Source organism: Polyodon spathula, chromosome 7 (genome assembly GCF_017654505.1).
Source record: "Polyodon spathula isolate WHYD16114869_AA chromosome 7, ASM1765450v1, whole genome shotgun sequence".
In the NCBI taxonomy this organism is placed as follows: Eukaryota; Metazoa; Chordata; class Actinopteri; order Acipenseriformes; family Polyodontidae; genus Polyodon; species Polyodon spathula.
The window spans coordinates 42109077-42122709 of NC_054540.1; the positions used below are offsets into that span (position 1 = coordinate 42109077).

Consider the following 13633-nt stretch of genomic DNA (forward strand, 5'->3'; position numbering starts at 1 on the left):
ATGTAAGGAGGTGTTCAGGCATCAGTGGCTGCTGACAGTGAGCGAAGCAGAGGAACAGCTACCTCAGCTTCCAGCAAGAATTGCACAACAGCGATATGAAGAGGGTCTTGCTATTAGAGATGCACTGCTATCTTTATTTCTGTACCTTGATGGTGTACTTATTTTCTACCACATTTGTGTTTCATTAGCTTATTTTGTATCTCTTTATACTAAATAGAGCATCATCTTTTGTGCTGTACTTGTATGACTGCTTCTGCTAAAATAAAGTATTGGAAAATTGAGTAGTATTGTTGGAGTCCCAAGAAATAAGTCAGAAAATTTCCACACAACATTTTATTTTGAGAGTGTGTTGGAAAACATGGATCAAGAATTGATTAGGAGTTTGCTACGCATGTGGACTAGCAGAGCTATACTGGTGTTCTTTTCTGAAAAGACTAATATTGCAGATAGCAGACTGTTTGGTTCAAATTGCATGTACTGCTAACCATTGATAGAGACGCTGCGTCTACAAACTCTTGCCCAAAAATGACTGCAAGCTAACGAGATAACAATGCTGTGGACTAGAAGGGAACAGGTTCTAAAGACTTCAGAGATCAAAAGAGATAATGCCACTGGGATCAAATGGGTCGCAAGAAGACAACAAAAGGCAGGTGTATGGACCTTTTTTCTCCAGGAGTGTGAAGAATGCACTGAGTTTAGAGGTTGTCACACTAGACTACACAAACAGACACACACACACACTCACACAATAAATTAAATTACCTTGACCATTGGTTAAGTGTCAGAGAAAGGGGAGGTGGACCATCTATACAGAAGGGTATTTAATGTCATGCAAACATTGTAATGTTGAGTATTCTGTTTGTCCTGTACCTGGGACCAGACTCCCTGCATATTTCAATAAACCTGGCAACTGATTGAAGAAAAGGACTCTGTGCATTTTCTTGAATCTACTTAATCACCATCATTTTTTTTAAGTTACTTCAGAGTGGGTTGTGCTTTGTGTCAAGCTGCCTCATCATATCCTCTTCCCTTATGAATATTAACACCCGAGTCACACCGGATGTAAGTGGAGGGTGGACACGGGTTTTGTTCACACATAACTCTGAGAAATTGCATGACAGTATAGTTACACACATTTAAACACAATATTTAGCGGTACTTTACAATAAAGTCATTCTGACAGTTGTTTGGAACTATTTGCAAGTGTATTCTTAAGTACAGCTGTAACCACCATACTGTACAGCAGCTGTAACCACCTGAATTCACAAACCCACGATGCAGTTTATCAAACATTTTTAGTAATAGTTTTAAACAGAAACTTGGTAAATACCATCTGTATGATACTTTACAAACACATTTACAGTGGCTCTCAAAAGTATTCACCTCCTTGGTTTACGTTTTTATTTTTCACTTTGACATTATGGACTTTTGTGTTGATCAGTGGCAAAATATCCTAATTAAATCCATTTTGATTCCATGTTGTAACACAATAAAATGTGGAAAAGTTCAAGGGGGGTGAATACTTTTGAGAGCCACTGTAGATCCATACATGATTAGCATTATGCAAAGTTTTAGGGAAAACAAAGAAAAAAAGTGGGGTTATCTGCAACATCAATCCGATAAGGGAAATACTGCAAACCAAAAATTAACTTCCCTGCTGCCCTCTTTCGACCATGGTAACTTACGTATTCCTCTGTGGCTTCAGATGAGGCACTTGTGTGAGCTAGTTAACATTTTCATGAGACACTCGTGTTTCCATGTGTGAGTGGGCCTTGATTTCAAAAGCATTTCTGTGATTCTCACAGGTAAATAAGACTTTAAAGACGTTAAAAAAGGGCACTTTCACAAGCTTTCCCTGCCAACATGAACATGCATTGGCCATTGACGCAAGACAAGCCACTCAAGTAAACTGACCCAATGTCAAATCCATTGTACACTGGGCAGCAAAGGGTTAACTTAGAAGAATATGAGACATGATTGCTTAGCCTGGGCCAGCATTTCCAGTGAACAGATTAATTAATGAAACTGCTGTATCTTAGGAAAAAGAGCAAACTGCTGTGTCTTAAGAAAAGGGTCTCTTGGTTCCTGGCAGGAATACTGAAATGATGATGACCAGGGCTAGGAGGAGGGCATCTGGACTGGGTGAGGCTGAAAGGACAGTGAAGAGACGGCAAAACCGCAAACACAAACGTTTGGTGCAAGGAAGACAAAGTATAGATGTCAACCAGTTCCAACTGCAACAACAAGCTGGGATGAAAGGAAGCAGATAATGGACAAATCTCTAAGATTCGTGAGTTGAAAAGGCAAGATACAGAAATGATCTCATGAACGTGGCTACTCAGCAGAGTGAAAGAGACTACAAAAATCAAATCAAAATTGAACATTTTACGCTCCACATCGAATGCTGTACAAGGTGCCGTCACTCTGCTAAGGAAAACTGCAACTCCGGGACTCTGCCTAAAAACGGAATCAAGACTGGACTCTACCTGGAACGGACCCAAGACGAGGAAGCAAGCTGTAAGCGAGTCAACGACCACAAGCAACGAGACTGAGGCCCGACAAGAAGACTGCTGTAAAACTTACAGACTGTTGTCTGACAAACCAGTCTGGGTCTGCTGTACACCTAAACACCACAGTATCCAAAAGAAACTGTGCCCTGCTACATGTGAAGCTAAAGATTCAACTAAGAGGACAGAGTGGATGGGTGCTGCTGTGGATCCTACACCGAGCACTGGAGACTTTGTTGCAGCTGTTTGTTGATTCCATCGAGAATTGAAACCTTGTTGCAGAGTTTGATCCAAAAGTGGGATTGGAGACTTTGTTGCTGAGAGGAGAGTTTTGTAGTGGACACTTCAACAGATTGAGTTTCCAAACCAGCGGACCAAAAGTCTAAGCTTCAAGGAACCGTTGAGTATAATTCCAGTTGTATTTTCCTTTCATGGAACTAAATTAATTAATTGTAACACATTCACATAGAACTGAACTATTAATTATTTAGTTTGCACACCTTGTGTGTGAAATAACTTTTAGTGAAACTTGATGAACTAAGTAATCTACCTCACATTGTTATATGAACAATTTCTTTTAATAAGCTTAATGTGATATATTCTTAAGATTGTCTGCATTATCTCAGATGTACTGTGCATTGGATTCGGGGCATGTGTGTGTGTGTGTGTGTGTGTGTGTGTGTGAGCAAGATACTAGCTAAGTCACAGGTGCCTGCTGCTGATGTTCTAGGGGAAAGGTGGTGTCATATTTCAACTGCCTTCTAGTCAAGCATGAATGTAGTGAGAGCTTTGGAATTGTGTTTTGTGATTAGAGATTAACAGATTTACTTTCTAACTTTTCCGATTTCTGTTTATTATTTGTGTACTTAATAAAATACTACTACTGATTAACCATTCCTTGTGTCTGCGCGTGAATGTGTGTTCATAGTAAATCCTATATCTTTGAAACGTCAATTTTAAATATTATTATTGAGAGAACCAATCAACCTAGATATTAAAATGATCAATTATTATTGTTCCTACAAACTACCAAGACAAGCAATGTAAAAACAGTGCAGCCCTTTACTGCAACACTTTGTGACTGTACTGTGTCACAAAGCACTTTGATCTATGCCAGGTATTTACTCTAAACTCACTGTGCCTACACTATGCAACAAGCTAAGGGGTTTAGGGGTGTCTGGTCACAGTCCTGAAGGGCCATTCCACTCCAGGTTTAGTAGGGAAAATGTAACAATGAACTCCAGTACTATAGGGTTAGGATGGAGGCTTAACAGATAAAATTTGGGGTTAACAGAGAGCAGGACTGCATCGCCCAGCTTCAGTTAATGTCTACATTAATTAAGCTTCCAATAAACACAGCCCCTTTTGTCAACCACTGCACCCAAACTGGTGTCCAAGTGTGAACCCATGGGGAGGACTGAAGCAGTCTGGAGTTATCACACATTACACACGAATGTTTTCAGAAACGTCCTAATTTCTTACCACTGTAAACAACGCAACTGCTAAAAATAACTTTAACAATAACGGGCTGGTATTGTGCAAAGAATGAACTCATGCCTTGCTGTCAGTAAAACTGCTCTGCTATGACTATCACGTGACTCTGCTCTTGCCCAGGAAGTAGAACTGAAGGCTCTCCAGCCACCACAATAAAAGAACCACAAACATGACATCAGCTTCCTCTGCAAAGCGATAAGAGAATTGGACTAAAACAATCCCGCACAGCCACTGCAGCCCTTCCTCTCAATGTCCCTCACCACCTTACAAAAAATAAACATGTATTGCCATCATTGCATAGGACCCACTGTCCTGCGAGAAACACAAAAACATTCAAGTGAATGGGATTTTATTATACTATAGTATGTGTTAAAAGGAACTGATGAAGAAAATGTAGCACTCACTCCTTTAAGGTATTTCAATAGAAAACTTGGTTCACAGCATTCTACTTTGATGTGTGCATCCAATAAGTAGAAGTGATCTTGCACCAAGGACCAGGCTCTATATTTATGAATCTTTACAGTATTGAAATTCGCACAACCAAACAGTAGGCATGTAAGTAAATATCTACTTGTGACAGGGTAGATAAGAGCCCCTGCTGTGAAAAGGTCACATCCCATCAGCAGGGGCAGCAGCGGGGACCTGTCCATCAAGCAGGCTCTGGCAACTACGGGGTTAACATTCTGTAGGTGTCGGTCTGCTAGGAGAGGAGCGAGGTACACCTTGTTCCAAGCCCAGGTAAATCAGGTATGGGGAGGAGTCAAGGTGTACAAAAGGGGCAGCCTCTCCACCGGTCAGGACATTGTTCCTGAGACAAGAGGAGAGAGAGCGTGTGGGGGCTGGATAAAAGCCTTAACTTTTCGTTGTGCTTTTTGTTGTCAGACTAAGCACAGCTGTTTCCTGCGTTACAGCTGCTGATGACTGGTCAAGCACAGGACTGTGGTATTAAAAGAACCAGGACTTAATATGCGCTCCTCTCAGGATCTGTCAATTGTAAATAGTGTGTTTTAAAGTGATAAACATGGTGGCACCTTTTCTTTGAAACCTGACTCTCCGTGTGTCACACTACTGTATTTGCTGTCTGGAGCATGGACATACCTCTGGGGTTTCTATTTCACTTCCAGTTTGCAGAGTCATACTGTGAAGCCCAGTAAATATCACATTACACTGTGCTTCTAACACTGCTCCTTGTTTAAACCTGTTTCAAAGAGACAGGGCAAAGAAACACAGGTGCAGCTAAAAATGCATGACAGTACTACAAGTTCGGTCTGGTTAAATCAGGAAGGATATGGAAGTACAGGTTCAATGACTGATTACCTACAGTAAACAGAAAACCACAGCTACTGGACGTGGGTTTACTGCTGAAATACAGTATGTGTACTCATTTAAACTATTTTGATTTACTTAAATGATGGGAGATTAGTTACTTGGACCACTCCAATATAATCAGAATCATTGTCAAGGCGTGGCCACCCTAAATTGACAGAATACATGATATTGCCTGTGATGCCCAACTTCCAGGCATCACAGGCAATGGTTTTTGCAATACATTTTAGCATAAGAAAACTTAAACTTAAAAAGGGTTACTCGGTGCACAGTATACAGGCTATAAATAAGGAATTGAGACCCTGAGAAACACTGCTGTCATATACTGTGGGGTAAGCAAATAAGTGTTTAAAAGTGTTTATGTACGCTCACTTTTAATAGTTATATTATTTTCATGGTAAATAGCTTGGTAACTTTGAACCTTTTCAATAAATTGAGTGGGAAAGTGGGTACAAACACTTTTCTTCATGTAGAGAATAATGTTTTTGACATTGTCACTGATTCTTCACTGAGTATCTTTAAACCTCTTAATATAGAAAATGTGCATGTTCTTAGTGGAAGATGGTGTTTTAAGGTGTATAGGTCCTATACATACCGTCCTAAAGTGCAGTTACATTATATGAACATCTATAATCCTAGGTGACATGGTGGATGTACTCACACAGCTTAAATGCCGTACTAATAATCCAGATAGCTCTCCCATTCAAAAGCTCTGATCCTCACTGCTAAAATAAAAGTCCCCACATTTCAAAACTGGCTGATAGCTTGACCGCAGTATATAATTGCACATCAAAATAAATCGCAAATGCAAAGCCAAATACACAATGGTTCCTGATACAGTGTGTCAACACATACAATTACATGTATTCATTTAGCTGTATTGTTTGTACAAAGAAAACCTACTATAAATATCAGTGCCGATTATAAATTTAAAATGACAACTCTGGTGATAGTTTGCCATGTCTTAGTAAAGTGGGAATTAAACTTAATACCTATTATTAAATAACAGATAATATGATCTATTAGAATTACATTTTAAGCACAAATATAATTGCACAAAAAAATAAATGGCATGACAAATTATTTCTGCTTATGTCATAACCCATATACCAAATAATACATGTATTATAATTATCTCTTTCACTAATACTTGCAAATATGGAAGAAAACCAATAATGTAAAGTAGCCAACGATTAAATGTAATCTCTAAACTACGTAGCCTAAAGTTAACCTATTATTAAATAATAATATGAAAAACATGTTATTAATATTATAACGACGTCTTTCCAATTCTTACCACATATAATGTAGCTTTTAATAAAGATCCCGACAACATTTTTAAGAGTAAAACAATTAACTAGATACATTGGAAAGATTGCAGTAATAATCTGTTCACAGACAGAAATAGTTCATTTAAACATTTCCTTTAAACTCTAAGATTTGTGCATATGTAGAAAGGCTAAAAAAGGCAAACGGTAACTTATTTCCTGTGACACCAGCACTTATCCTCAATGGCTGGGACAGTGCATCAGGTCACTGTGCCTATCGAAACTTCAGCCTGCACAGCCTTTAATTTAAATTAATATAGTGAAGTCTAAGCAGACAGCCCTGCCCCCAGAGGTCTGACTCCCAATTTAATCATCGTCTAGATCTTGCTGTAATGCATTACTGCAATTAGTTTTGTTGACCTTTTTCAGGAAAGCAATACATCAACAGCTGAAAAACAATGATCTGTTTTGCATTATCTTCATCTGTTGTATTGTTGCACTACACATTGTTTTTAAGCCTGACAGTATCAAAGTTACAGTAGCCGTCTCCAACTCTGCTCCTTTCTTGGAAGTAAGTGCATTGCTACCCATTTCTTTGGCTTTCGGAAGCAGGTTCGGAAGCATTTAAACTAGAAAGGAAGAGGGGAGAAATCAACAAAAAAACAGAAGGGAGACCGCATCAAAACAAGAACAACAACTCAGGTAAGACAACCATTAAATGTATTTATCTAAATGCTAGAAGTATCAGAAACAAAATTCTAGAACTTGAAGCTACTGCACTAACAGGTAACTATGATGTGATAGGTGTTACAGAAACGTGGTTATCTGAGAGTGATGGGGACGAATTTAATATTTGTGGGTATACACTGTATAGGAAAGACAGGCAGGACAGAAGAGGAGGAGGAGGGGTAGCGCTATACATAAGAAACAGTCTTGAAGCCCAGGTGTTAAACCTGGACAAAGAAAATAAAACCGAATCAATATGGGTCAGAATAACAGACAAAAATTCAAAAGGCATAATAATAGGAGCATGCTATAGACCGCCAGATTCAGACGGTGAGCACAATAATCTGTTATACAATGACATTAGAAATGTGTGTAGCAAAGGAGAAGCCATACTAATGGGGGATTTCAACTTCCCCCAAATAAAATGGGAAAACCCGGTGGGTAGCGCGAAGGATGAAATAGAAATGGTGGAAATGACAAATGACTGCTTCCTAACACAATTTGTGAAGGCACCCACTAGAGGGGAGGCATGCCTTGATTTAGTCTTTTCAAATAACGAAGATAGAATAACTAAAACAGAGGTCAGAGAACCACTGGCAAACTCAGACCACAACATGGTCTCATTTGAAGTGTTTTTTAAATCCCCAAAAGTAAAGACTAAAGCTAAGGTTTACAATTTTAGAAAAGCAAACTATGAAGGCATGAAACAGAGACTAACAGAAGTAGATTGGAGTAAAATAGAGAAAACACCCACAGAAGAAGGATGGTTGTTCTTCAAAAATGTAGTACTAGAGGTGCAAAACAATTACATCCCTAAAGTAGACAAATCTAAATGTAAAACTAAATTGCCAAAATGGTTTAATAGATCAATTAAAAAAAAATATTCAGCGAAAAAAGGCACTTTACAGAGCATTAAAAAAGGACCAAAAAGAAAGTACACAGAAAGAGTACACAGAACTGCAAACGCAAGTCAAAAAGGAAGTTAGAAAGGCCAAGAGAGAAATAGAAATGAACATTGCTAAGGGAGCTAAAACCAATTCCAAAATGTTTTTCCAATATTACAACAGCAAGAGAACATTCAAAGAGGAGATTAAATGTTTAAGAGATACAAATGGCAAAATCGTAGAGGAAGAAAAAAAAATAGCAAATATATTAAATGATTACTTTTCACAAGTTTTTACAAAGGAAGATACTGACAACATGCCCCATATGCCATCCAGTTCCTATCCAGTTTTAAATAACTTTAGCATAACTGAGGCAGAAGTGTTAAAGGGACTAGGAGCTCTTAAAATAAACAAATCCCCTGGGCCGGATGAGATCCTCCCAGTAGTACTCAAAGAAATGAAAGAAGTAATTTACAAACCGCTAACCAAGATCATGCAGCAGTCTCTTGACACAGGGGTGGTACCGACAGACTGGAGAATTGCAAACGTAATACCGATCCACAAAAAGGGAAACAAAACTGAACCAGGTAACTACAGACCAGTAAGCCTGACTTCTATTATATGCAAACTTATGGAAACTATAATAAGATCCAAAATGGAAAATTACCTATATGGTAACAGGGTACTGGGAGACAGTCAACATGGTTTTAGGAAAGGGAGATCGTGTCTAACTAACTTGCTTGATTTTTTTGAGGATGCAACATCCATAATGGATAATTGCAAAGCATATGACATGGTTTATTTAGATTTCCAGAAAGCTTTTGACAAAGTCACGCACAAAAGATTAATTCTCAAACTGAACGCAGTTTGGATTCAAGGAAACGCATGTACATGGATTAGGGAGTGGTTAACATGTAGAAAACAGAAAGTACTGATTAGAGGAAAAACCTCAGAATGGAGTGTGGTAACCAGCGGTGTACCACAGGGATCAGTATTAGGTCCTCTGCTATTCCTAATCTACATTAATGATTTAGATTCTGGTATAGTAAGCAAACTTGTTAAATTTGCAGACGACACAAAAGTAGGAGGAGTGGCAAACACTGTTGCAGCAGCAAAGGTCATTCAAAATGATCTAGACAAGATTCAGAACTGGGCAGACACATGGCAAATGACATTTAATAGAGAAAAGTGTAAGGTACTGCACGCAGGAAATAAAAATGTACATTATAAATATCATATGGGAGATATTGAAATTGGAGAAGGAATCTATGAAAAAGACCTAGGAGTTTTTGTTGACTCAGAAATGTCTTCATCTAGGCAATGTGGGGAAGCTATAAAAAAGGCTAACAAGATGCTCGGATACATTGTGAAAAGTGTTGAATTTAAATCAAGGGAAGTAATGTTAAAACTGTACAATGCACTAGTAAGACCTCATCTTGAATATTGTGTGCAGTTCTGGTCACCTCGCTATAAAAAAGATATTGCTGCTCTAGAAAGAGTGCAAAGAAGAGCGACCAGAATTATTCCGGGCTTAAAAGGCATGTCATATGCAGACAGGCTAAAAGAATTGAATCTGTTCAGTCTTGAACAAAGGAGACTACGTGGCGACCTAATTCAAGCATTCAAAATTCTAAAAGGTATTGACAGTGTCGACGCAAGGGACTTTTTCAGCCTGAAAAAAGAAACAAGGACCAGGGGTCACAAATGGAGTTTAGAAAAAGGGGCATTCAGAACAGAAAATAGGAGACACTTTTTGACACAGAGAATTGTGAGGGTCTGGAATCAACTCCCCAGTAATGTTGTTGAAGCTGACACCCTGGGATCCTTCAAGAAGCTGCTTGATGAGATTTTGGGATCAATAAGCTACTAACAACCAAACGAGCAAGATGGGCCGAATGGCCTCCTCTCGTTTGTAAACTTTCTTATGTTCTTATGTTCTTATGTTGTATCTCAGACACAATATCTGCTTTTACAGTAGCTAGGCAGATCCCGATTTTTAGTCCTTTCTAATCACCAAGTTCAACCCCTGGGGAACTAAGTAACCACTATATAAAAAAAGCACATGCCAGCATCCTTATTTGTATTTCTCCAGCTGAATTAACTGCACTTGTTCAGTGTGCACTCAAAATGAATTAATCAACACTGTTTAAACATGGCAGATGTGCTCACAGCCAGCCACCCCAAAATCCCTCTCCAGGGTCTACAGGAGATATCTGCACTCCAGCACTAATCTGTGGGTGTGGCAGCATTTCACTCCAGCACTTCATAGTGCTACTGATCTTCACACATGATGCGGCTGTGCCCCAGGAAAGAGAAGCAGTGCACGCACACACAGAGGCACCCCATCACACTGTCATTATTAGAACAGCAACATCAGATTACACCCAATCGCAAGTCAAACAATCTATAGGAGGCAAGCAGGCTAGAATAAAGATTTATAGAGGAAGTCATTGTGTTCACTGAGGGTGACAGACAGATTGATGCATATTTTGAATGAAGACTCTAAAAACAAATAAAACAATTGTGAAAAAAAACACAGATTTTAAAGGTTTTTGTTTTTTTTTTAAATTGTAAAACGAACCTTTAATGTTGCAAAATTTTAACTAAATAATCCAGTGTGTTCTATGTCTACAGAGTACCGATATAACTGCTGTGGCATTGGCAACACATGGTTTCCCATGCCTCAATCCTTAAGGGTTAGTGTTACTGTTCATTTAACCACAAGGGGCTGGCCTGAGACACACAATTACAAACAGAACAAACTAAACATCAGCCCTATTCACTACGGGTGGAACGAGGTGCTATACATGATGGTAGCATCTAAGTTAAGCCCAGGATGATTCTTCTGATCAGGGTCACTCCAGGTTGACCTTTGCCATGTCACAGCTTGAGGGAAAAAAAAAAAAAAAAAAAAAGATTAGCATTTCTCAACTCAGCGGGTCCGAAAACCCCCGGGTGAATTTTTCCAGCAAAATCTGAGGCAGTTGGGCAACAAAATGCCCATTTTCTGGTTGAGTAGCCATGGAATAACCCATTTATTACATTAGTACTATTCTTAACACACTTACATTGTTACAATGCCTATTTTGATGTAATAAAGCATGCCTAATTTAATTTGTCAAAAAATGATTTTACTCTTAAATTGCATGTATTTTTATATTGCACCAGATATTTAACTTCATCTATGGGTACTTTTCAACACAACCTAATATTAGGGATATCAAAGCCTTTGCCATCACTTTTCTGAAGAAAAAGAAATGAGAAACAATACTAAGACTAGCATACCACCAAGTATTTCCCAAGATGCTATCAGGTTTTATTTTATTTACTACTGATAGCGTAATAAACGGCAGTATCAGCAGTGAATTTAGATAAAGGGCTGTTTTTTATGGATATTACTTTCATAAACGATCACAGTAGAAAGCTACAACAACCTCAGAAATTACAGGATTTGGAGTAAATGGATTGACTAGACCTGTATGCACACGGAATCTGTGCTTTTGTGTTCATCCCTTATTTGCATTTGCTAGGTCACATTCACGCTACAGCAGAAGATTACTAGATCTTATTTTATATTAACTCCACTCAAACAGGTACACACAACAAAACACTTCTCATGGTAACCTGTTACCTTTTGCACTAGAGCACTAAAGTCTTTCTTTCTACACATTAGAGTTAGCTTTATTGACAGATTGCCAGATGGGCACTCACCTAGAATAAACATCTTCATTATTAAAACAGCAACCTGTAGCAAACCTTTCTAACGACTAAGCATTTACTCTGCAGGGTGGTCAATATTGCAATACCCTCCAGAATGACTTGCTTTCTGGTACAGTAATACGGGATGCTTGACTCAAGGTACAGCACACATAAGGGTACAACAATAAAGGTATGCGACGTATATTCCCTACTGAGTTTAAAAGAGCACACAAGGCAACACCCTTTACCAGCACATATGGTGCAAAGCGGTATAGTATTACTGTAGAGTAGGGAAAACTCGCATAATCTCTGCAAACAGTAATTGTAAGTAAACCTTTGAAGCAATAGCGTGAAACACAACCAACCACATTGTTATTAGATCAACACCGGCCCTTGCGTATGCAGGAAGCAGTCAAGGTGCAGTAAGTGAAGCGCGGCTGCAGAGATTTGGGGTGGGGTGGGGGGTGGTGGGTGGGGTGGGGGTTGGGTGTTGATAGCGTCACTATAGTATTTTTTAACTGCCCCCCCCCCCCCCCCCCCCCCCCCCCCCCCCCCCCCCGACCGCTGTTGTAAATTTACGATCCTCGAAAACATTTAAAATGCTAGGAGCTGGATGCCTTAAGGATTTTGGCCAACTTTGAGCCCTGACATGATTGATAGATAGATAGATAGATAGATAGATAGCACTGCAAAACTATCAGTACGCTGGAACATACTTTCTCGAACGCATTAAGTCAGAAACACACACAGTGCAGCCCAAACACACTGCTGACTGCAGTACAGTACTAGAGCTCCGAGCCTTTCAACGTTTTTACTCAAACTACAACTATTTTATCAACTGTTCGAAACCACGCTACTTAAAAAAAAAGTCACACTTGAGAGAAAAACACAGCCGCTTTCTTCATTTTACATAAATGTATTACAGAGAGACATATTTATTATTACAGGACCTAACATATAAGCACGGATTCCGTATAGGCTACTGCTGACACGTTCCGATTGCTAAATTCATTTTGATCAATTTCAACATGCTCGCTGAACTGAGTACAGACTACAGTCAGACGGCAAGATTGGAGCGCATACAAAATACTATCTGTATATGCAACTAAATAATAGTTTGTAATATTTTAAATTCGGATTATTTCTTGATTTATTTATAGAAATCTGGCTATGCAGACCAACACCCCCCTATACTTATTATACCAAAAGAAGAGACGTGGAAAAACTTGTGATCCATAGAAAGCGAGATGAAGAATGCTATACCTGCTGTACCCCAACACCGATTCATTGCCTGCTGCACTGCACACAAGCAACAGACCTTTGCCAAATAAGTCGCAATACACACCCTTAATGATATTATATAAGAAAAACATGAAATCTTACTCTTTTCCCTTATATTCCGTTAACGTTCCAACTCCACCAGTAACTTCCACCCGTCTCCTACCAACAGAACACAAAAGTAAAAAAAGAATGGGAATCTGTCCCGCCCATGCCTGCTTTCATTGGATAAAACGCTTCTTTTGCGTACAGGATTCTACAAAGTCATTTGATGATATCTGTGACGATCAAATCAGGAATGTCCAGTTTGCTAAAAGGAAACTGGTTTTGAACTTCCTCCGTGGATTGCGTCACTTTTTGCGATCATTTTCTGATGGCTGTGTTGTACATAAAAGTTACACCTGCATTTTTTGTTTTTTAAACCTTTTTTGTTAAATATCTTTAAAGCGAC

At 38.9% G+C, this 13633-nt stretch overlaps 1 protein-coding gene across 1 annotated transcript in view; it reads right to left on the bottom strand.

Moving 5' to 3' along the window:
• Positions 1-13395, bottom strand: part of LOC121318631 (plastin-3-like) — a 40380-nt gene extending 26985 nt beyond the window's left edge. Inside the window, exon 1 of the mRNA XM_041255516.1 lies at positions 13288-13395. The gene's annotated coding sequence lies outside the window, so the exon portion shown is untranslated. The remainder of the gene's footprint in view (positions 1-13287) is intronic.
• Positions 13396-13633: the final 238 nt, after the last annotated feature.